This window comes from Ursus arctos, unplaced genomic scaffold (genome assembly GCF_023065955.2).
Source record: "Ursus arctos isolate Adak ecotype North America unplaced genomic scaffold, UrsArc2.0 scaffold_4, whole genome shotgun sequence".
Lineage (NCBI taxonomy): Eukaryota > Metazoa > Chordata > Mammalia > Carnivora > Ursidae > Ursus > Ursus arctos.
Window position 1 is genome coordinate 24114744 of NW_026623056.1, and position 22020 is coordinate 24136763.

Genomic DNA, 22020 nt, shown 5'->3' on the forward strand with positions numbered 1-22020 from the left:
TTTTGATTCTGTAGGAGGAGAGAAAACTCTGAAGTTTCTAAAGAAAAAGTTTAGCTAGCATGTTTTCCCTATATATCCATTTAAAAAATAGCTTTATTGAGGTGTGATTATCAGACAATACACCACATATATTTTTATAGCGAACAATTTGATACACTTTGTCATACGTAGGCATCCATGAAAATATCACCATAGTCAAGGTAAAGAACACATTCATAATCTCACAAAATTTGCTAATGCATTTTTGCAATCCCTCCCTCTCACCCCTCCTTGACCCCACCCCCAAGCCCAGGAAAATCCTGACTGCTTCACTAAAAATTAAATTGCATTTTCTATGATTTTATATAAATGGAATCATTAAATTCTTTTTTGTTTGGCTTTTGTCATTCAGCATAATTTTTTAATGACCAGCCTATATTGTATCAACAGGTCATTCATTTTTATCACTAGTATTCCACTGAATATATATAAATGTATTTATATTATTATATATAATATTGTAAAATTATTCCGTGGAATGATACTATATATCTGTACCTGCGTCCACCACAAATTGCTTATCCATTCATCTGCTGTTGGAAATTGGGCAGTTTCCAGCTTTTGGCTTTTACAAATAATACTATAAACATTCATGTTCAAGTCTTTATTTATGTGGATATATTTTTCATTTATCTTGAGTTTATACCAGGGAGTGGAGTATCTGGGTCATATGGTAAGTGGATGTTTAACTTTTTAAGAAACTGCCAAACTGTTTTCCAGAGTGCCTATACCATTTTGCATTTTCACCTGCAATGTATGAGAGTTCCAGTTGCTCCACATACTTGCCAACACTTGATATAGTCAGTCTTTTTAGTTTCAGTTTTTCTAAAATTATCCATGTACACCCATGGATTTACAAAAAGTCTTGTAGCCTCTTGGAAAAAAACGTCAATCTCATCTACCATTTGTTTTCAGAAATATATGCCTGATCCTGCAGAGAGAAACAAAATGCACCACTGGTGGGAAAAAATAAGCTTATCGCAAAGGAAAAAAGACTGTTTCACAGGAAACATGATTTAGCAACAAATACGGAGGAGACTGGCAATCCTGAGGTGTATGTGTTGGTGAGAACAGAACTCATCTTATTCCAGCTTTGCTAGCATTATGCACATGCACAGGGAAGAGAGTTACTGCATCCTGAAGCCTGCAGTACCGAAGTATGCAAGCAACCTTGTTAAGGGTCTCTCCTCTGCCCAAATATCGCACAAAAGATGTGTTGTCTTTTTCACTTCATAAAAATGAGAGCAGGGATCTCTGTGGTTGAGTTGCTCCCATTCCACCAACATTGGGTATGGTAGCTTCCCAGCTTTGCCAGGTCCCATGTGATAGCAATGGTGTTGGTAGGTGCAGTTTCAACTCCAAGGGACACCACTGAGGAAATGTTGGACTCAGGCTGGTTAAGGGGATGATTCCTTATCAAGATTTGATTATGGAAGCATGAAAACAGCCTTGAGGGCAATTGAAAAGTGACTGTGATTTTCCTGTTGTGTTTCTAAAACAACCAAGGAGAGGGTCAGAGTCATTGATATTTGGTGGAATAGATAGGACTACATTTAAACTCACTGGATGCTGAAGCCTGAGCCATTCAGCTAACACACACAAGTAGTCATAAAGCCAGGTAGAATTGAAAAGAGCTGTAAGAGATGGATAATGATAGCAGACATTTACTGAGAACTAATTGATGTGTCAGGTAGTAGTCAGAGTGCTTTAAATAGATGAACTCATTTGGTCTCATAACACAGGGCTTTTACATTACGTATTGCAAAAGCCAAAAAAGAAAAAAGAAAAAGAAAAAAAAAGCTCTAAATTGTCCTCATAGAATGTATGTGTTTTTCTTTTTAAACTTTGGGGATGTAGTAACACAGAGATGTATTCACTTTATCATGACTAACTGTGAGATGCTGTCAAAATTATCTCCATTTTACTGGTGAAGAATCTGAGACCCAACAGGCATAAGTGAATTGCCTAAGGTTACAGAGCTAAGATGTGGCAGAGACAAGATTAGCATCAGGGCAGTCTGGCTCTAGAGTCCATGCTCTTAATCACTCTGCTGTATTGACTCTAGAAAGAAATACAAAGTCCTCCTGAGTTCAGAGAAACATCATATTTTTTTTTACTGAAGGAATAGGAATGGCTTCAGTCAAGATACACTATTCTATAATATCTCTTTGAAGAATTATGAAAGTAAAGACTTGGAATTTTGTAGGAATTAAGACAGGATGGAGAGCATCTCTGTCCAACATTCAATTATGCCAATGATTTTGTATACATCTTATTCGATCTGAATTTGACCATTGTAGTTATACAATGGAAGCAGCCTATATCAAACAAATCTAGATTGACTTATTAAGGATATATATGTATTTTATGAATTTTTATATAATATGACACATATTTGCATTGTATCCTTCTGTCTTCTGGCTATTTGAAGCCACCATTTGTTTTTTTTTACTACAGCATGATGGGGAAGAATATGTGTTAGGGAGTAGAACTTCCTGGGCTGGTCCCCTTCCTGGCTTCCCTACTTTTTAGTTGAGAGGTCTTGAACATGTAGCTAATCTCTTATTAGAATTGTGAGGAGTCTGCGAATTTACCTACACGCAAGAAACACAGTTTCTTGGATTCTAGCAGAAGACATGAGATTCGTGAGTCAGAGACAAAGGGCTTCATTACTCTCGGCAACAGCAGTAACCAGAACCTCACCTTTTGTGCCAGGTACCTGAGCCTTATGGGGTGATGATGCAAAGAGGGCAAGAGATACTTGCGTGTGCTGTGGGTTGTTACAGGAGAGGAACCTCCAGTGTAGAGAACCCAAATCTTTTATAAGGGGCATTAAGCCTATCTAGCCTTTGCCCTGAAAGGGGATGTTACCTTTGTTATACTGGACAATAAACAAACCTGCCTTTGCACATGAAGGAGATACTATCTCTATTTTCCAAGCCTGTTTGCTATACAAACATCCTTGAAAAGACAGTCTGGAAACATGGCAGCCAGTGCTTCTGTTCACAAGATGTACAAAAACGTGAGAGACCCATGGAGAGTCATCTCTCAAAACCACTATGTGTACAGTTTATTCATCTATGAAAGGGGGTAACTAGAAATCTTCACAAGGTTGCTGCGAGAATGTAATGAGATTCTATTTGAAAAGAACTTAAAAGGGTGTCTGCCATATTTTAACTATGCACTCATCATAGTTCTTGTTGCTATTATTCATTAGTATTATTTTCCCCTCCCCTCTTCAAAAGAAAGAAAACTTGGGCATGATCTCATGTAAGTTTAGGAAGTCTTGCAAAGGATTCCTGGAGATTGTCTGTTATGCACTACTCTAAACTCCTGTTGCTCATTCAATTCTCTATTACTTAAATGTCTCCTTCCATATTCTCCAGCCCTCTCTGACTTTCTTTGTTCCCAAAATGTGGCCACAGTCCCATCCCTTTTGCTCCCCAAAGAACAGCAAATGGAATATTCTTCTGTGTAACCAATTTCCATTGATGGTTTGGCTAGAATGAGTCCTGCTGAAACTTGACTACTGGTCATTGTTGTTCTAAAGTTCTTTAGCTGTGCCTTCCATTAGGGGATTACTTCCCCCCAATACCATCCCCACCCTACCCTACCACCACGACTGGGAAAACCTTGTGGTCTTTTACTCCTTTATGCACAGTAATTTAACAGCCTTTTTGTTCCAAGACTGGCCTGGGGCTTCTTTTGTAACTAAAGGTCCATTAATGTGTTTTTCATAAATGAAAAAGCGATTTATTGCCCTAAGATAAATTCTGCATTTCCCTAGGATGTAGAAGTGGTTGAGGTCAAATTAAAAAACACAACATTACTTTTCCTTCTAGCTCAAAAAGAAGCCATTTAGAATTGCTAATTTTTAAAACAGTCTGGAGAGTTTGGTCAACATGTTTAATCAGTCTTTCAGATAAAAATCCAGGGTATAGAACATTTAACCGATTTATTCAAGAAAAGCAGCAAATTCATGGTGAAATCATAATGAAACAACACCTGGATGATTCATAGTATAGCACCTTAACTTTTAAAGTTAAATAAAGGTACATAACTTCTAGTTTCATATTTCAATATAAAATCTAAATAAGGTAGAACAGTGTCTTCTCTATTTCTTCTTACAGTATAGTTGAAAACAAAACTAATACTATTTGGGGATTAAAGAAGTAGGAACTACTACTTAAATATAAGGTACTTCTTTGCGATTATTCGTCAATTGTAACTAACAAAATAATAGTGTCTACTATTAGTACACTATTTAAGTTTAGTAAAATACAACATCCATTACTCTTAAGAATGGAATGCTTTTCTCTTTACCTCCTTATAAAAGATTCTGATATTTATTAAGTAGCGGTATTTATTTTAGCACATTTAGGTTGGTTGAATTTCTTCATGCAAATTTTCATACTACCTTCTCTTTTGAATACTTAATGAATAAATTTAATTTCTCCTACTGTTCAAAAGCAGTCAAAACAAAACATATTTTACATCAGCATTTTAATGAACTTTGCTTTAATGATTGATTCAATGTGAGGTTAGTCACACTTAACTGAGTCACAAAAAGAGAAAATATGCGGATGCTTGAGTTAAGGGTACAACGGTATTCAGGAACAACAAAATCCTGTTTAACTAAACTTACCTAATGGTAATGTTCAATTAAGCTTTCATTATATTTGTTTGTTTTGGAAAATCAGAGGAGGGAAGGAGGGACTATTATCAGGTGAGAAAAATAGAACAGTTTGTTTCAAACTTTATTCTTTGTCCTGAGAAATTCTAGGTCTTCCTCAACTAGTGGCTTTTGTATATATAGCTGAGGAAGGCCCGGAATATACATATACGTAGACACATACATATACATACATATTTTGATATTTTAGGTAGACCATGAAATGGTCTCATTGGTACCATATTCCAAAATGGACAATCCTAACTCACCTAAATTTCATATATCTAGTAAGAAGAAGGCAAATTCTCTTTCTCCTTTTTAAAAATAAAATCCAATTAGTTAACGTACAGTGTTATATTAGTTTCAGGTGCAGAATTTAGTAATGCGTCACCTAGTGCTCATCATGACAAGCACACTCCTTCATCCCCACCACTTATTTCACCCATTCCCCCATCCCCTTCCCTCTGGTAACCATTATATTGTTCTCTATAATTAAGAGTTTGTTTCATGATTTTTCTCTCTCTTTATTCCCCCCCTTTGCTCATTTTGTTTCCTAAATTCCACATATGAGTGAAATCATATGGTATTTGTCTTTCTTTGACTTATTTTGCTTAGCATTACACTCTCTAGCTCCATCCATGTCTTTGCAAATGGCAAGATTTCGTTCCTTTTTGTGGCTGAGTAATATTCCACTGTATGCACACACCACGTCTAATTTTTCCATCCATCAGTCAATGGACACTTGGGCTGCTTCCATGTCTTGGCTATCGTAAATAATGCTGCTATAGACAGAGGGATGCATATATCCTTTTGAATTAGTGTTTTTGTATTCTTCAGGTAAATACCTAGTAGTGTGATTGCTGGATCCTAGGGTAGTTCTATTTTTAACTTTTTGAGAAACCTCCATACTGTTTTCAACAGTGGCTTCACCAGTTTGCTTTCCCACCAACAGTGCACAAGAGTTCCTTTTTCTCTACATCTTTGCCAAAACCTGTTGTTTCTTGTGTTGTTGATTTTAGGCATTCTGACAGGTGTGAGGTGATATCTCACTGTGGTTTTGATCTGCATCTTCCTGAATGTAAGTAATGACGAACAGCTTTTCATGTGTCTGTTGGCCATCTGTACGTCTTTGGAGAAATGCCTGTTTATGTCTTCTGTCCATTTTTAAATTGGATTGTTTATTTTAGAAGTTCTTTATATATCTTGGATACTAACCCTTTATCAGATTTTTCTTTTTAAGATTTTATTTATTTATTGGACAGAAAGAGAAACAGAGAGAGAGGGAACACGAGCGGCGGGGGGGAGTGGGAGAGGGAGAAGCAGGCTTCCCACTGAGCAGGGAGCCTGATGTGGGGCTTGATCCCAGCACCCTGGGATCATGACCTGAGCCGAAGGCAGATGCTTAACAACTGAGCCACCCAGGTACCCCTATCAGATTTTTCATTAGCAAATATCTTCTCCCATTCTGTAGGTTGCCTTTTAGTTTTGTTGATAATTTCCTTCACTGTGCAGAAACTTTATATTTTGATGTAAAATCCTGGTAGTTTATGTTTGCTTTTGTTTTCCTTGCCTCAGGAGGCATATCTAGAAAGATGTTGCTATGGCTGATGTCATAGAAGTTACTGCTTGTGTTCTCTTCTAGGATTTTTATGGTTTTAGGTCTCACATTTAGATCCTTAATCCATTTTGAATTTATTTTTTGTGTGTGATGTAAGAAAGTGGTCCAGTTTCTTTCTTTTCCATGTAGCTGTCAAATTTCCCTAACACCATTTGTTGAAGAGACTTTTTCCCACTGGATATTCTTTCCTACTCTGTCAGAGATTAATTGACTATACAGTTGTGGGTTTATTTCTGAGTTTTCTATTCTATTCCATTGATCTATGTGCCTTTTTTGGTGCCAGTACCATACTGTTTTGATTACTACAGCTTTGTGATATAACTTAAAGTCCAGAATTGTGATGCCTCCAGCTTTGCTCTTCTTTTTCAAGATTGCTTTGGCTATTTGGAGTTTTTTTGTGGCTCCATACAAATTTTAGAATTGTTTGTTCTAGTTCTATAAAAAATGCTATTGGCATTTTGATAAGGATTGCATTAAATGTGTAAATTGCTTTGCTTAGTATAGACATTTTAATAATATTTGTTCTTCCAATCCATGAACATGGAATGTCTTCCCATTTCTTTGCGCCATTTTCAATTTCTTTTATCAGTATTTTATAGTTTTTAGAGTACAGATCTTTCACCTCTTTGGTTAGGATCATTCCTAAGTATCTCATTATCCTGGATGCAATTTTAAATGAGATTGTTTTCTTAATTTCTCTTTCTGCTGCTTCATTATTGGTGTATAAAAATGCAACAGATTTCTGTACATTGATTTTGTATCCCACTACTTTCCTGATTTTGTTTATAGGCTCTAGCAGTTTTGGTGGAGTCTTTCAGGTTTTCTATATAGAGTATCATGTAATTTGCAAATAACGGAAGTTTTACTTTCCTTACCAATTTGGATACCCTTTATTTCTTTTTGTGGGTCTGATTGTTGTGGCTAGGGCTTCCAGTACTACGCTGAATCAAAGTGGTAGGAGTGGACATCTTTATCTTATTCCCAACCTAAGGGGAAAAGCTCTTGGTTTTTTGCCATTGAATATGATTTTAGCTATGGGTTTTTCATATATGGCCTTTATTTGTTGAGGTATGTTCCCTGTAAACCTACTTTGTTGAGTGTTTTTATCATGAATTAATGTTGTTTTTCATCAAATGTTTTTCAGCATTTATTGACATGATCACATGTCTTATCCTTTCTCTTATTAATGTGACATATCACATGGATTGATTTGCAAATATGAAACCACTCTTGCAACCCAGGAATAAATCCCACATGATTGTGGTGAATGGTTTTTTTAATGTATTGTTGGATTTTGTTTGCTAGTATTTTGTTGAGGATTTTTACATCTATATTCATCAGGGATATTGGCCTGTAGTTCTCTTTTCAGTGGTGTCTTTATGTGGTTTTGGTATCAGGATAATAATGCTGGCCTCATAGAATGAATTTGGAAATTTTCCTTCCTTTTTTATTTTTTGGCATAGTTTGAGAAGAATAGATATTAACTCTTCTTTAAATGTCTTATAGAATTTGCCTGTGAAGCCATCTGGCCTGGCACTTTGGTTTGCTGGGAGTTTTTCGATTACTGATTCAATTTATTTGCTGGTTATCAGTCTGCTCAAATTTTCTATTTCTTCCTGTTTCAGTTTTGGTCATTTGTATGTTTCTGGGAATTTATCCAGTTCTTTCAGATTGTCCAATTTTTTGATATATAGTTTTTCATAATATTCTCTTATAACTGTTTATATTTCTCTGATATTGGCTGTTATATGTCCTCTCTCACTTGTGATTTTATTTATTTGAGTCCTTTCTCTTTTTTCTCAATAAGTTTGGCTAGAGGTTTATCAATTTTATTGATTTTTTCAAAGAACTGGTTCTTGGTTTCATTGATCTGTCCCTTCCTTTTTTTTTTTTTTTTAACTTTCTATATCATTTATTTCTGCTCTAATCTTTATTATTTCCTTCCTTCTGCTGGCTTTAGACTTTGTTGTTCTTTTTTCTAGTTCCTTCAGATGTAAGTTTAGGTTGTTTATTTCAGATCTTTCTTGCTTTTGGAGGGAGGACTTTATTGCTATAAACTTCCCCTTTATCTACCTTTCTCCTTTTAACAGGGAGCTGAAATCACTCTAAGGCCTAACAGACACACCTAACATAATTATCTAGGAATAAAAGGAGCAGAAAGGTGGACATTTGCAGCCATTACACTTGACAGCTATAAGAGGTAAGAACACATCTGAGCTCCTTAACGAAGTTATTATAACTTTTGGTAGTTAATCGCAGGCCTCTGTAGTATTCCTCAATGAGATTATTTAATTATATTTAACTACTTCTTTAAGGAATTTAGGAAGTTTTCGGTTTACACACAAACACACACAGAAAAACACAAGCATTCACATGTATGAACATGCACACAAAAATAACATGGAGAAGCTAAAAACAAATTCAGACGAAAATACCAGAAAGTCCCAGGTAGAAGAGGGCAAAGATGAGGTGTCAAGAGCCTGAGTGGTGGTGGAGGTGATAATGATGGTGTGCTCATAGGGATGCTGGCTCTTATTTATTAATTTTTTTTTTAAAGATTTTATTTATTTATTCGACAGAGATAGAGACAGCCAGCAAGAGAGGGAACACAGCAGGGGGAGTGGGAGAGGAAGAAGCAGGCTCATAGCAGAGGAGCCTGATGTGGGGCTCGATCCCACAACGCCGGGATCACGCCCTGAGCCGAAGGCAGATGCTTAACCGCTGTGCCACCCAGGCACCCCATATTTTTTAATTGCTTATTATGGCTTGTCATGGTGCCAGGAATTTTACCTCAAAGGGGCTTTCTACATTTGAACATTACATTATTTAAGCACTAAGATTCTTTTTTTTTTTTTTTAAAGATTTTATTTATTTATTTGACACAGAGACAGCCAGTGAGAGACAAGCAGGAGGAGTGGGAGAGGAAGAAGCAGGCTCCCAGCGGAGGAACCTGATGTGGGGCTGGATCCCATAACGCTGGGATCACGCCCTGAGCCGAAGGCGGACGCTTAACGACTGCGCCACCCAGGCGCCCCTAAGCACTAAGATTCTTGTATCCAGGTCAAAGGAAGGAAATGAACTAGGCCAAAGGTGAATATAATTTAGAAATTTAAAAACAGAATTGGAATTTTTGGCAAAAAACAATCTGCCTAAGTGCGATTCAAATACCACAGACTCTCACCTTTGTTACTGAATTTTCATAGATAATCTTGAATAGATATTTCTTCATTTCCTGTTTGCCCTTACAGTCATTTCCAGGAGCTTTAATTTTTTTGTTGTTTGTTTTTTAAGAATTTTTGCAAGTTTCACTGGGAAGTGTATCGCTGGAATTCCTCCTGCTGTCACGCCAGAAGTCAATCTCCTCAGAACATTTTTTAATGGATATACAGTTGACCCTTAAACAATGCGAGGATTAGGGCCACCAACCCCCCATGCATATAACTTTTGACTCCTTCAAAATTTAACTACTAATAGCCTCCTGTTGACCAGTAGGTTACTGATAACATGAACAGTCAATTAACACATATTTTACATGTTATATGTATTATATACTATATTCTTACACTAAAGTAAACCAGAGAAAAGAAAATGTAAGAAAATCATCAGGAAGAGAAAATACATTTACAGTACCATATTTATTGGAAAAAATTTGCATATATGTGGACCCAAGCAGTTCAAACCTGTGTTGTTCAAGGGTCAGCTATATTTCACAATGTTCTGAGACATACAAAAGTTGAAGGTGTTTAAGAAATACAATAGGGTTTTATAAATTTCATGATTTATTCCAAACATAGACAAATTCCAGTTGGACTTTTTGGTCTTCAGTAATCAATCTACACGATCAGGCTCAGTGTGGGTGATTCAGGTAATTTATTACAATAACACAAATCTCCCACTGTGTGCCTATCTTGGAGAGCACTAAAGATGAAAATGGGTCACTTCTCTTTCTTTTTGTTGGATTCAAATCCAATTGCTCTTAGCTAGTTTATTTAAATCAGAGCTAGAAAAAACATTAAATCTCCAGATTTCATTTTAATCAACAAATTCAACTTTTTTTCTACTTAAAATTTATTTTTCTGAATTTTATTAAAAATCAAGCAAAGTGAGGGGCACATGGGTGGCTCAGTCAGTTGAGCATCTGACTCTTGGTTTGGCTCAGGTTATGATGTCAGGGTCATGAGATTGATCCCAGTGCTGGGCTCTGTACTGGGCATGGAGCCTACTTAAGATTTTCTCTCTCCCTCCCCCTCTGTCCCCCCCACCCTGCTCTCGTGCACATGCTCTCTCTGCCTCAAAATAAATAAATAAAAATTTTTAAAAAATCAAGCAAGGTGAATGTAATTAATGATACAATTTTTTGCAGTTGCAGCACTAATCTAGAGTGAAATGTCTATGAAACACAGATGAAACCAAAAAATTTCCAAGTAATCTTCATATTGGTTAGGATTAGTTTTGGCTGCATGTAAGAGGAAAACCAAAATAACATCTACTTAAACACTTAGGATTTATTTTTTTTTCTAGTATAAACGGAGGTAGAGGAGGCTGTCTGGTGTTGACATGAATGCTCCAAAAAAATAATTAGACTCTCATGTTCTTTCTCTCTCTCTCTCTCTCTCTCTCTCTCTCTCTTTCTCTGCATATGGTTTTCATCCTCAAGGCCATTCATGAACCAACACAATTACCAGAGCTCCAGCCATGTCTATAACTTACATAAGGGAAAGAAAGAAGTGGAATGAAAGAAAGGTGCACCTGCCAGCTGTGTGACTCCCTTTTCTGGAAATACCACAACATTTATGATACTGCTTCCATTATCATCATATTGGACATAATATAGTTACATAGCTACACATAGCATCAGGGGAGGCTGGGAAATAGAAGTTTCAGATGGACATATTGCCAGTTCAAATAAAAGTTGGATTTTTTTATTGAGAAAGAGGTAAAGGTCTTTGGATATGCAATTAACCACTGTACAACAATCTGAAAAAATAGACAATCATCCATACCTCTGAATTTCCTCCCGCCTGAATTTATTGACCGTAAGACAAATCATACGGAATATTTACACCTCAGACTTTTTACCCAAAAAGAGAAAGAATTTACCCAAACTCTCTCAAAAAACCTCAAGGAAGGTTTAGCGGCTGGTGGACCTCACACAAGCCAGGCCCCAATAGAGAGTTAAGCACCCAGGCTGCCGAGTCAGGTGGAGTTTGGGTTTGCGTTCTCTGTCTACACTCTGTAGGTGTGTGAGTTAATTTTCCTCAGTGTAAAATAGGGCTGTCAAGGGAACCTGCCTCTCAAAGAACTGTTGTGGGTGAAGAGAAAGGATAATCCCCGAGGACTGACTGTGCCTAGTACGGGGCGAGCATGTTGGAAGTGTTAACTTCAGTTACTGTCCGCTACAGTTTTCTTCATCATTTATCCCACCTGGCTTTTAATGCCTTTAATCGAAAGACTGTAGAATCCTAATCTAAGAACAAGACTGTGTCCTAGTCTGTGTCTGATGACATAGAGGCACTACATTGCTCAAGGGATATAACCAGAAACATCCATGCAGGTTAGTTAATCACTTCTCAGGAAGGTGGACACCCATTTCAGGACATGGCTTTTGTTTGGCCTATAGTCAATCCTCAGTAATTAATTCTCGTGGAGCTAAAAGGAGTCCAGATGTGTGGTCTCACTCATAAATGGTACCAATGGTGACAACTGGTCAATGTACTTTGCAGACTAGCTTGCAAATGTCCCAGGTTACTGGTGTAAGGTTGGTCTTTCACCTGGATAACAGAATATGTCTCAGGCATTGTATTTAGTTTAATCTTCCTGAAGAAATTCCCCTATTTTAGACATTGTATATAATTTGATCTCCCCCCCCCCAAAAAAAACCAAACAGTTGTAGAAAACCTCAGACAGCCAAGATTAAGGAATAAATAAAGCTAGATCACTACCCTCCATCTCCCTGATGAAATTTCTATTTTGTAAAGTGATTTCAAATTCTTTACAGCCTCTGAACTTCATAAGAATCCAACAAGGTCAGCAGGGCTGGGGAAAGGAAAAGATCATTTTCCTTGTTTTGCACATGAGGAAACAGACTCAGTTCTAAGTGGCCTACATTAAGTCATATGGATTTCAAGCTACAGAGCCGAGATCAGAATTCAGGCTTCTGACTACAAGCCAGTGCCTTTTCAGCTCTGCCAGAAAGCAGATCAGCGGGGAGGCTGCTGAACAGCTTCTGAGTTGTCAGAAAACAGAATTTGCAAGTGGCTTCTGAAGCAGTCCTGGTGACAGCAGGTGACACAGGGCAGCTGTTTTTATCAGGTTATAATTTTGTGTGAGAAGCATCCATAGAACATCCTTCATTTACCCTCAAGGAGTTAGTGAGATGCACCTTCCTTTCATTCGTGTCTGAGGTCTTGCAGGGACACGGTATCAGAGCAGCAAGAATTGGCACTTGTGATTAGCAAAATGACTCCCCGGTGAGAAGTGCCAAATGACTGTAGGGAGACAGAAAATAAAGCAAAAGCAAGCTCGTTCACTTTTTCATTCCTCTAATATTATCTAATCCCCCTACACCCTATACCTGCAGTCCTGAGTTAGCTCTTAGGACACAAATGTGAATAACAGGCCACAAAACTATCAATAGTTTAGATGCTGAGGAGGTCACAGAAGAAAGGAAAGCACCTTGTCAGGCATTGTTCTAGAAAGTTACAAATACAATGCAATGAAAGAAGGAGGGAGATGCTGTTCATTTGCAGCGTGGTAACATTTGAACCAGGCCTTGAAATATGAGGAGCTTTTTCCATTGAAACAGGAGGCAAAAGGGCATAATGGACATGGAGATAAGATGACATCTGTCATGGTCAGGGAATTTTAAGTAGTTCAAACGCAGTGAGAACATATGGTGTAGGACTGGAGGGGGCCCGGTGGGAGAGGGAGGTAGAAATGGGAGGTGAGGTCTGAAGGGTGTAATGGGATCTAATTTCAAGGCCAAAATGAAGGGCTGAGGAATTCATAGTTTATCTCGCAGGTGGCAGAGAAGGGTTTAATCAGGGGAGGGACGTGATCACACATGCATCAGAAACAATTCCGGTGGCCCTGTAGAGGTTAAACTGAGGCAGGTGGTCCTGGGTGGGCAGGAAAAGTAACTCCGAAAAGAAAAGTGGATGTGTCCTTGGTAGCAGAGCTTTTTTTTGTTATTTCCTTTCCCTTCAATTTGCTTCTACTTGTTTGCTTACTTTTTTTCAGTAGTTTTCAGGCATTCTGGAGTTATTAGAGCTCTTTCTAACCAGTCCGGGAGTTAGGTGCAGTCGTTACCCTGGATATTCATGAAAGGCTCTGCTCATTAAACACCAGTGTAGAGAGTCCTGGGCCATGCACGACGGAGTCGCTCACGTGTGCGTGGGGGGATGTTTTGCAGCTGTGAAGCCACACAGCCACTGTGCTCTCGAGTACCTGTTCTCCCCTGGGCCCATCACCAGCCTGTTTACCGCAGATAACCTCTCTGTACTTGATAGGCAAAATCCTAGGCTCCGGCCTGTAAGCGGACAGTATTAGCTGGGTGAAGACAGATATTGAGAATCAATAGCCCAAGGATTCTTGACATTTCTTATAGCAATAAGCCACAGAGAATCAGTGTTTAAAGTTTAACATTAACGAGCTGTGCTTCACTTTGCCCTGGGAAGAGTAAAGATTAGTTATCTGCTATAAAAAAAAAAAAAAAAAAAAATGCTGTTCCAAGCAGCCTAGAGGATAGAAGATACCTGTTCAACTGGTTCCACGGCCCAATGGAATCAATCAGTTTGGGCAAGAAAGAAACAAGGTCAGTTTGAGCTAAAAACTTGGTTTCAATGATTTAGTGTCCTGGATTGAATGATAAATTTCTGACCCAATTTTCCAGCCAGTTCAGTGATGAGTCAAGTTGTATGTACAGTCCAAACCAGAGAGAAATGGGTATCGATGTTCCATTTTATGCAAGGCAATGTCTTTTATATCTTTTGGAATCAATCACATTCTACAGTGTCTTATTAATGGGTGTTGCCATTCTTTTTGTACTTAGAAAATATTTGTTTTTCTTCTGGCCTTGAATCTACTTTGTCAAAGTTTCATTTCCACCATACTCGTTCAAGTGTCCACTCACTGACCGCGTATCTACTTTGGGTAGCGACAATAATAAGAATAGCTAACACCGACATAGCATTTACCAAGCATGACTCTAAGTATTTATTACTCATTAATTTGTTTAATCCTTACATTAACCAAAAAAGTAGTTTTTCATAGAAAATAGAAAAACTGGGGAACGGAGGGGTGAAGTGATCTGCCACAATCACAGGGAGATGCGTGGCCGAGCTGCAATAAAAGACCAGGGAATCTGTCCTTCTGACCTCTCACAGCACAGCCTGGTCAAGGGTTCATACATGACAAGTGCTAGAAATTGGTGGAGGAGCAATGATCTCAAGGGCAATGTGTTCCCCTTTATTGTCCAGTCTCTTTTTATTTTCTTTTAGATAATTCAAGTGAAAGCCAGCTTTTAATAGATTGAAGAAAGCGCCAATTTGATATTAAGATGCACCACGTGTGAATGAAGGGCAACAAGCCTGTGTCCTCATCCCAGACGTCACACTTGACAAAAGATTTCATAGCCAGCGGTGATTTTCATTAATTCTGTCTTACCTGTTTCTCATCCATTCTTTGTTGCAAAAGATATCTAAGTGGCTAGGCATTCGTATGGCATTTATTTTAAAATGTCTGCCTCACATGTCATCCTAAATGTCATGACAAAACGTGAAAAGCTCCTCTTCCTCCTTGAACGGCTACAGGCGGAAAGAGCAGGGTCACATAGTGTCTGGGTGGTCGCAGCAGGTGGGGTGATGCCAAACTCTGGTAGTGCTGCCACCTGGGCCTTTAAGACCTTCTGATTCCAGGGTTCTGGGACTCTGAGCCATTATTTTCTTCTGTGCCAGAATGCTTGAGATGCAAAGGTAAGGAGGCTCTCCTGGCCTCTTGTCTCCCGACCCTGAGTCCTGTACGGGTTGCTTTCTCCCCATGTCAGACCGGAACTATACCTCTTCACCTTGCAGTTGAGATACTAAGCCATTGATCGCTCATGAACGACGTGAGGAGAGTTGATTTGGGTACAGCAATCCTAGCGAATCTTCCCGATTAGAATGAGAGGACACTGTCATGGACCACCGCATCAACCTGCCTAGAACTGAGCTTTGGGAAGTTATGTAAAAGGAAAAAATGAATTCCTATGCAACATTCTGAATGTGTGATTTACAACGTTACTTAATAAGCTGGTCTTGGTTCTTTTGCAAAGCATGAATATAGACGTGAAATCAAGTAGGAAAGTATCACCTCTGGTTCCTGTCCTTACCCCCTGATCTTACCCTCCAGCTCCATTACCAATATATTTGTGTCAATCTCTCAGCAGAGCGAACATTCCTCAGCTTTTCTCCTTTTGCCCTGTTCTGAGATATGCATGCCTTTGGTCACTTTCTTTCATCTGTCTATCCAGCTCCGCCCCACCACACACATATACTCTCCTATCAACCTTCTCTAGTGGAATTACTAAGTATTTTTTCCTACATAATTATTTGAAAATGTTTTTGTTTAATGAAACAGTCATTAAATTGAAAAGATAGGTCACATAAATGGCTACACTTTCAAGATGTGATGGGTGGAAAAAGTAGGAGCATTACAGGGTGAAAGCACTCTATTGATTGCCTCTGGATCTCATGGTTTATCAATCGACCATGTGATGTAACTGGGGTAATAGTAGGCACGGCATTTTATTGACCTGGTGATTTTATTAATCACAGTTTTCTCCCTTGTCTGTCTCTCTCTCTCTTTCTCTCTCTCTCTCAAGGCTAAAAAAGCCAAATACTTTCTCACCTCTCTTTCAGAATGGGGTAGCCCTTGACCCAGTTCTAGTCTCCTAGAAGGGAAGTCTTCTGGAAGATTCTAGGGGAGGTACTTGTTTCCCTGTTAAGAGAGAAATGAAGAAAGAGAAGGTTCTGTCCCTACTGGTTCCTACTTCTAAAGGTGGTTGTGTGAGGACATCATGGTTGGAAAAGCTGCAGCCATCTTGCAGCAAGGAGGAGAGCACCAAGGGGATTGATATCATTCGGTTGCTCAAATATTCATTCAACCACCATTTACTGAATGCTTATTTTGTACCGGGCACTGTACTGATGCTGGAAATTTATATGTTCATATGTACAAAATAAACCAAATCCCTGTTTACAGGGAACTTACATTTTAGTAGGAGGAAAGACAGCCAATAATAAGTATATACCAGCTAGAGTTAAGAGCTATGTAAAATATTAAGAAGAATAAGGGATCTGGAGAGTGACGGGGTGGCATTTTATACAGGTTGATAAAGGAAACTCTGATACAGTGACATTTGAGAGACACAAATGAAGTGGGGGAGCTAGTTATGCAGATATTTGGAGCATAGGAAGGAGTGCTTCAGGAAAAGGGAATAGCATATGCAAAGGCCCTGAGCAGCAGGAAGATCAGAGAGGCCAGAGCTGAGTGAGCAATAGGGTTGGAATGAGAGCAATGGAGGAATGAGATAAGAGAGATAGCAGGCATCCAGATCATTTAGAGGCTGGAAACCCACGTAAGGCTTTTAGATTTCATTCTGAAGGACATAAGATCTTTGGAAGATTTTGTGCAGGAAAGCAACATGGTACTTAAATCTTACCTTTATGGTGCTTAAAAACAGTTTTGGGGCATTGGATATAGAAATGTTAAAAAAAAAAAAAGAGCAAGGGAGGAAACAGGGAGACAGAAAAATATTGCAAGAGATGATGGTGGCTGGCCACAGGTGGGGGTGGTGAGGGAGGGAGAAAGATTAGAGTCCAGATATGCTTTGAAGGTCAAACCACCAGGATTGCTGATGGGGTCCCATGCAGGCTGTTAGTCCAACAAGGGCCGATCTTCAGACTTCTTACTACATGGGAAATATTAAACTCCTCCTGCTTAAGCCACTGGTGATGTGGGGGTTCTCCTACCGACAGCTGAAAGTATTCCTGATTGAGCTGGAAGCAAAACTGCTATTTCTTCAGATGTTCTTTTCTTCCCAGTTTCACGAGTTCCAAAAGAGTCATTAGAGTTCTGAACCATTATAAACTCTTAGCCCAGGGTTTACCTATAACATTTACTTAACTATTAAAGTCCATTAGAAATAGAATAGAACAGAAGAAAACTGAGGCCCTGAGAGCTTACATGATGTGACAAAAGTCACTCAGCCAGTTTGTGAGTATTGATATTACAACTCAGGTTGTAATCGGCGCTGAGATTACGGTAAGAAAAGAAGATGATAATACAAAGTCAGGGGCGCCTGGGTGGCACAGTTGTTAAGCGTCTGCCTTGGGCTCAGGGCATGATCCCGGCGTTCCAGGATAGAGCCCCACATCAGGCTCCTCCGCTAGGAGCCTGCTTCTTCCTCTCCCACTCCTCCTGCTGTGTTCCCTCTCTCCCTGGCTGTCTCTCTCTCTGTCAAATAAATAAATAAATAAATAAAAACAAAATCTTTAAAAAAAAAAAAGATAATACAAAGTCGCTTCAGCTATTTTTCCAATACAGTTGGAGTGGCCCTCTCTTGTGAGGGACTTAACAGATTTTGTCTCATAGCCGGTGTGCTTTCCCTGGCAAATTGTACGTCCTGCAAGGGAAGGGGTTCTTGGGTCTCCCAGGACAGGTGCTCTGCCTCATTGCCTCTCTGGTAGCAAAGAAAAGGAACGGGGTCGATTCGCTTACTGGGATTTTGCCATGGAGACTTGGATGGGAGAAAACGAGAGAAAACTGGCCCAGAAAAAGGATAACGTAAAGCACTTTTTTTAGGTGGAAGCAATCAGTGCTGTTAATCTCTTTATTCTGGTGAAAAGGATGGCAGGCTAATTGCAGGAATGATCCAATCTGGTACATGGGAAATGATGAGAAAAAGACCCCTTTTGGAGGCTGGGGACAGCTTCATTAGAGCAGAGCTGTCCAATACAATTAGAATGCTAGTCACATATATAATTTTAAATATTTTAGTAAGCATATTTAAAAAGTAAAAAGAAACAGGTGAATTAAAGTCATGTAGTTAGTTTACCTCAATATAGTCAAATATTATCATTTCAAAATAAGACAAGCCACCTTTCAAATGCTCGGTAGTCGCATGCAACTAACGGCTACCACATTGGACAGCACATTTTCAGAGAACTAAACATGAAAATATTTTTAAAGAGAAAACTTCCCGTGAGGATAAAGCAGTCTTTTTTCTTTTTAAAGATTGTATTTATTTATTTATTTATTTGCTCATTTATTTAGAGAGAGCATGTGAGTTGGGGGAGGGGCAGGGAAGAGAGGGAGAGAGAGAATCTTGAGCAGACTCCAGGCTGAACATATGGAGCCCGACACAGGGCTCGGTCTCACGACCCAGAGATCACCACCTCAGCGGAAATCGGGAGTCAGACGCCTAACATACCTTTGAGGTGCCCCAAAACACAGCATCTTTTAAGAACTCTTAACAGTGTTACCTATTTCAATGTATTTCAACCAAAACACAGACCATTTCTAAGTCATGAAAATCTAGAATAATATTTGAGAAAGAATCCAGGACGTGGTAACGAAGGGGAAATGGGGATAAAAATACCCATTAGGACTGATCTTGGCCCTGAATGAGATGACATGTAGGTTTTTAAAAAATAGAACACTGTGACTATGCCTCTATTCCTTTTATTTCATCAGAATATTGGTCCTCGGCTACGTAAACACTTCAAATATCTGTAGATGATTCTTTCCTTCCGATATTTTTATGCTCTTTGCCTTTAAAGCAATTATACATTTGGAAGCACTGACCAGGAACACATTCAAATTCCCAGAAATAATCAGTCTGATAAAAACTTGTGGCATTTTCTCCCACCAACCAAAAAAGATATCTGAATCTGCACACATGGAAGAATCTAAAGACTTTCTGAATGTAGCTAAAAACGTGTCTGGTGGGGGGAAAATGCTGATGGTTTCTCAAGCCTGTTCTGGCCAAATATCTGATTTAAGGACACCGTATACTGAGAGAGAGACGTACCTATAAATATATAAACATGGGGTTTTTTTTCTGCATAATGTCTGAGATTTCTGAATTTCTCTGTAATTACATTTAGCAGGAGAAAAACATCCATGCCTGTGCTGAGCAGCTCCCAGCAATCTGTCAGCTTTTCACAGCGTAGTAACCTACTGATCGCTGCCTCAGCCCTTCAATAAATACGTAGGCTGCGTGTGTGTGTGTGTGTGCTTAGAGAACTTCACAGGTTTCCATGGATACAGGAATTTTAGTGCTGAGGCGCATTTACTATCGCTTTTCTTGTCACCGAGAGTCCTGTAAACACTTGTGTTGTAAGATTTTGTGCAGAAATTTAGCATTTTATAGAGGGCCAAGGCAGAATTACCTTTTCCCAGACGCACTGCATGATTCTCCCTTAGGGCAGAGTCCCTGAAATCGTTTATCTTTGTCGCCTCTTTTTAGTGATGTGCTTTCATTTATTGGACGAATCAAAGACAATAAAGGCTTAACTACACTGTCAGTATCACTTCGAAGTGGTAGATATTTATACTACGTAATTGTTACAATTAATAAATAAGATAACTAGCTCTAAATTTAAAATGGGAAGAGACCAATAGGGAAAGCAGGAATAGGAATATGATGTAGATATTGAGCCATTTCTCTGCCTGAATATGGTGAAATTTAAGTGTCATTTCCAAGGATATTCTGGTGTTGTATCTATTGACCAAGAATTTATTGTCTCTTACTCATATTAAGATTTTGTATATTTTAAAGACCTTTCCACAGATCTATGAGAATGGCAGGCTCTGTGTTATTTTCCTATTTCACACATGTATAACTGAGGCTTAGAAGATTTAAGGAACGTGCACATGTCACACAGCTAGCAAGTGGTAGAACTAGAATTAGAACCCAAGACCCTTGACTCACTGTCCAGAGCTTTCTATTGTCTTTTTGCTTGGGTGCAATGCAGGCAACTTCTTCTATACAAAGCGCACCCCTTTCCTTCTTCCTGTGTTTCTGTGTACCTCTGACCTCGGCCTCATTAAATCACTCTTTTCTCTACCTGTCCTCTTGGTGGCCCCAGAGACTTGGTTCAGCCTAATTTACCAACCTCAGTAATTTCAAAAGCACATGACCATTCAGAAGCAGTAATCCTAGAGAGATCACAGAGCCTGGCTGCACACTGCCCCAGAACTCTCAGGGAAACAGATTTCTAGATCCGAACACACTGACCAAGAATGTACGAAGCAGACAGAATGAGAGGCTCGAGAACTTTGTATAAACATTTAGTCTGAGCAGGCATGAGCCTGGATACTGCAGGTAAGAGAAAAGCTTCTACTTTAATAACATGGATTTTGGGGTCAGGGATGGAACTATTTGAATAAGTGTCTCAACTCTCACCATGCTCATGTAGCCAACAGATTCTGTGTCACCTCCGCAAATGTCTCGGCGGAGACCAGGAGATCTTTTTAAGACCGTTTTTTGCATTAGGCTTCATTCACCTCATATTTGTACAGGACTTTTGTTTTTGTGGTGTTTTGCACATGGTTGTCTTTCTAGTTTTTGTTTTTGTTTTTTTTTAATCTAGATGGAAGGCTTCACTTTCACCGTCCAATACAAGAGAGAGTCTGGGTAAAGGACGAACTCTCCCCTAACAGGCCTGATCCTGGTCCAATCCCCACAGACACTGAGTGAGGAGCTTCGTGGCTCAGGCCTCAAGGGCAACTGCGAAGACTTGAGTAGTCATGGGTTTGTTGTGAGGATCAAATGTAACCATGGATATGAACGTACTTTGTTGATTTTGTGTGTGTGTAAATATTCACACACAAAAAAGTTGTCTTGAGTACTCTGACATCACACAATGCCAATTGGTTTTGGTCTCCTTGTATTAATAAGGCAAATAATGATTTGTTACATTACCAGGATTTTGCTAGAATGTGGACTTGATTCATTTAACAACAAACATGACTAAACCATCTCCATTATAGTTATTTCAACGTGTTTCAACTGTTTCAACCCAGTTAGGCAACAGCTGAGGGTGCCAGGCACATAGAAGAGCCACAGAAATGGAAACCGGTGATTTGGTTGTAAGCCGACATCAGCTCCCATTGCATACCGTGTGCAGCCCATGAGATCCCAGGATTGCAACTCGGGATTCAGATAAACTTTGGTTATAACTGCCTGAGATTAATTCCTCATTTCTTCTGACTGGAAATTTGAATTCTGTGCTGCTCACCCATAGAGAACCACGGAGTGATTAACTCTCACTCCAATCTGTAGAAAGGAAGAGAGAACTCGGGGTTCTCCTGAACTACAAAGCTCTCTCTGTTTTTCCTACAGATTTCACTCAGGCATCAAATTGCATTTACTCTTAACTGAATGCATTTTCTCTATACCTGGCAGGGATCTAGAAGTAAAATTATAAGATTTATTTCATTTTAATTCTATTACGATGCATTTAATCACAAATACCCCCAAAACGAAATGATAATTTATCATTTTGCCCTGACGGAGCAATCCTCTTTGGTTCACATTCATGAATCCATAATACAGAGAGAAGACTGGATGATTAAGTGTCCGATTAGAGAAAACAGATTAACCTAGCAAACACAATAAATTTAACTCATAAGCAGGATGGCTTTATAA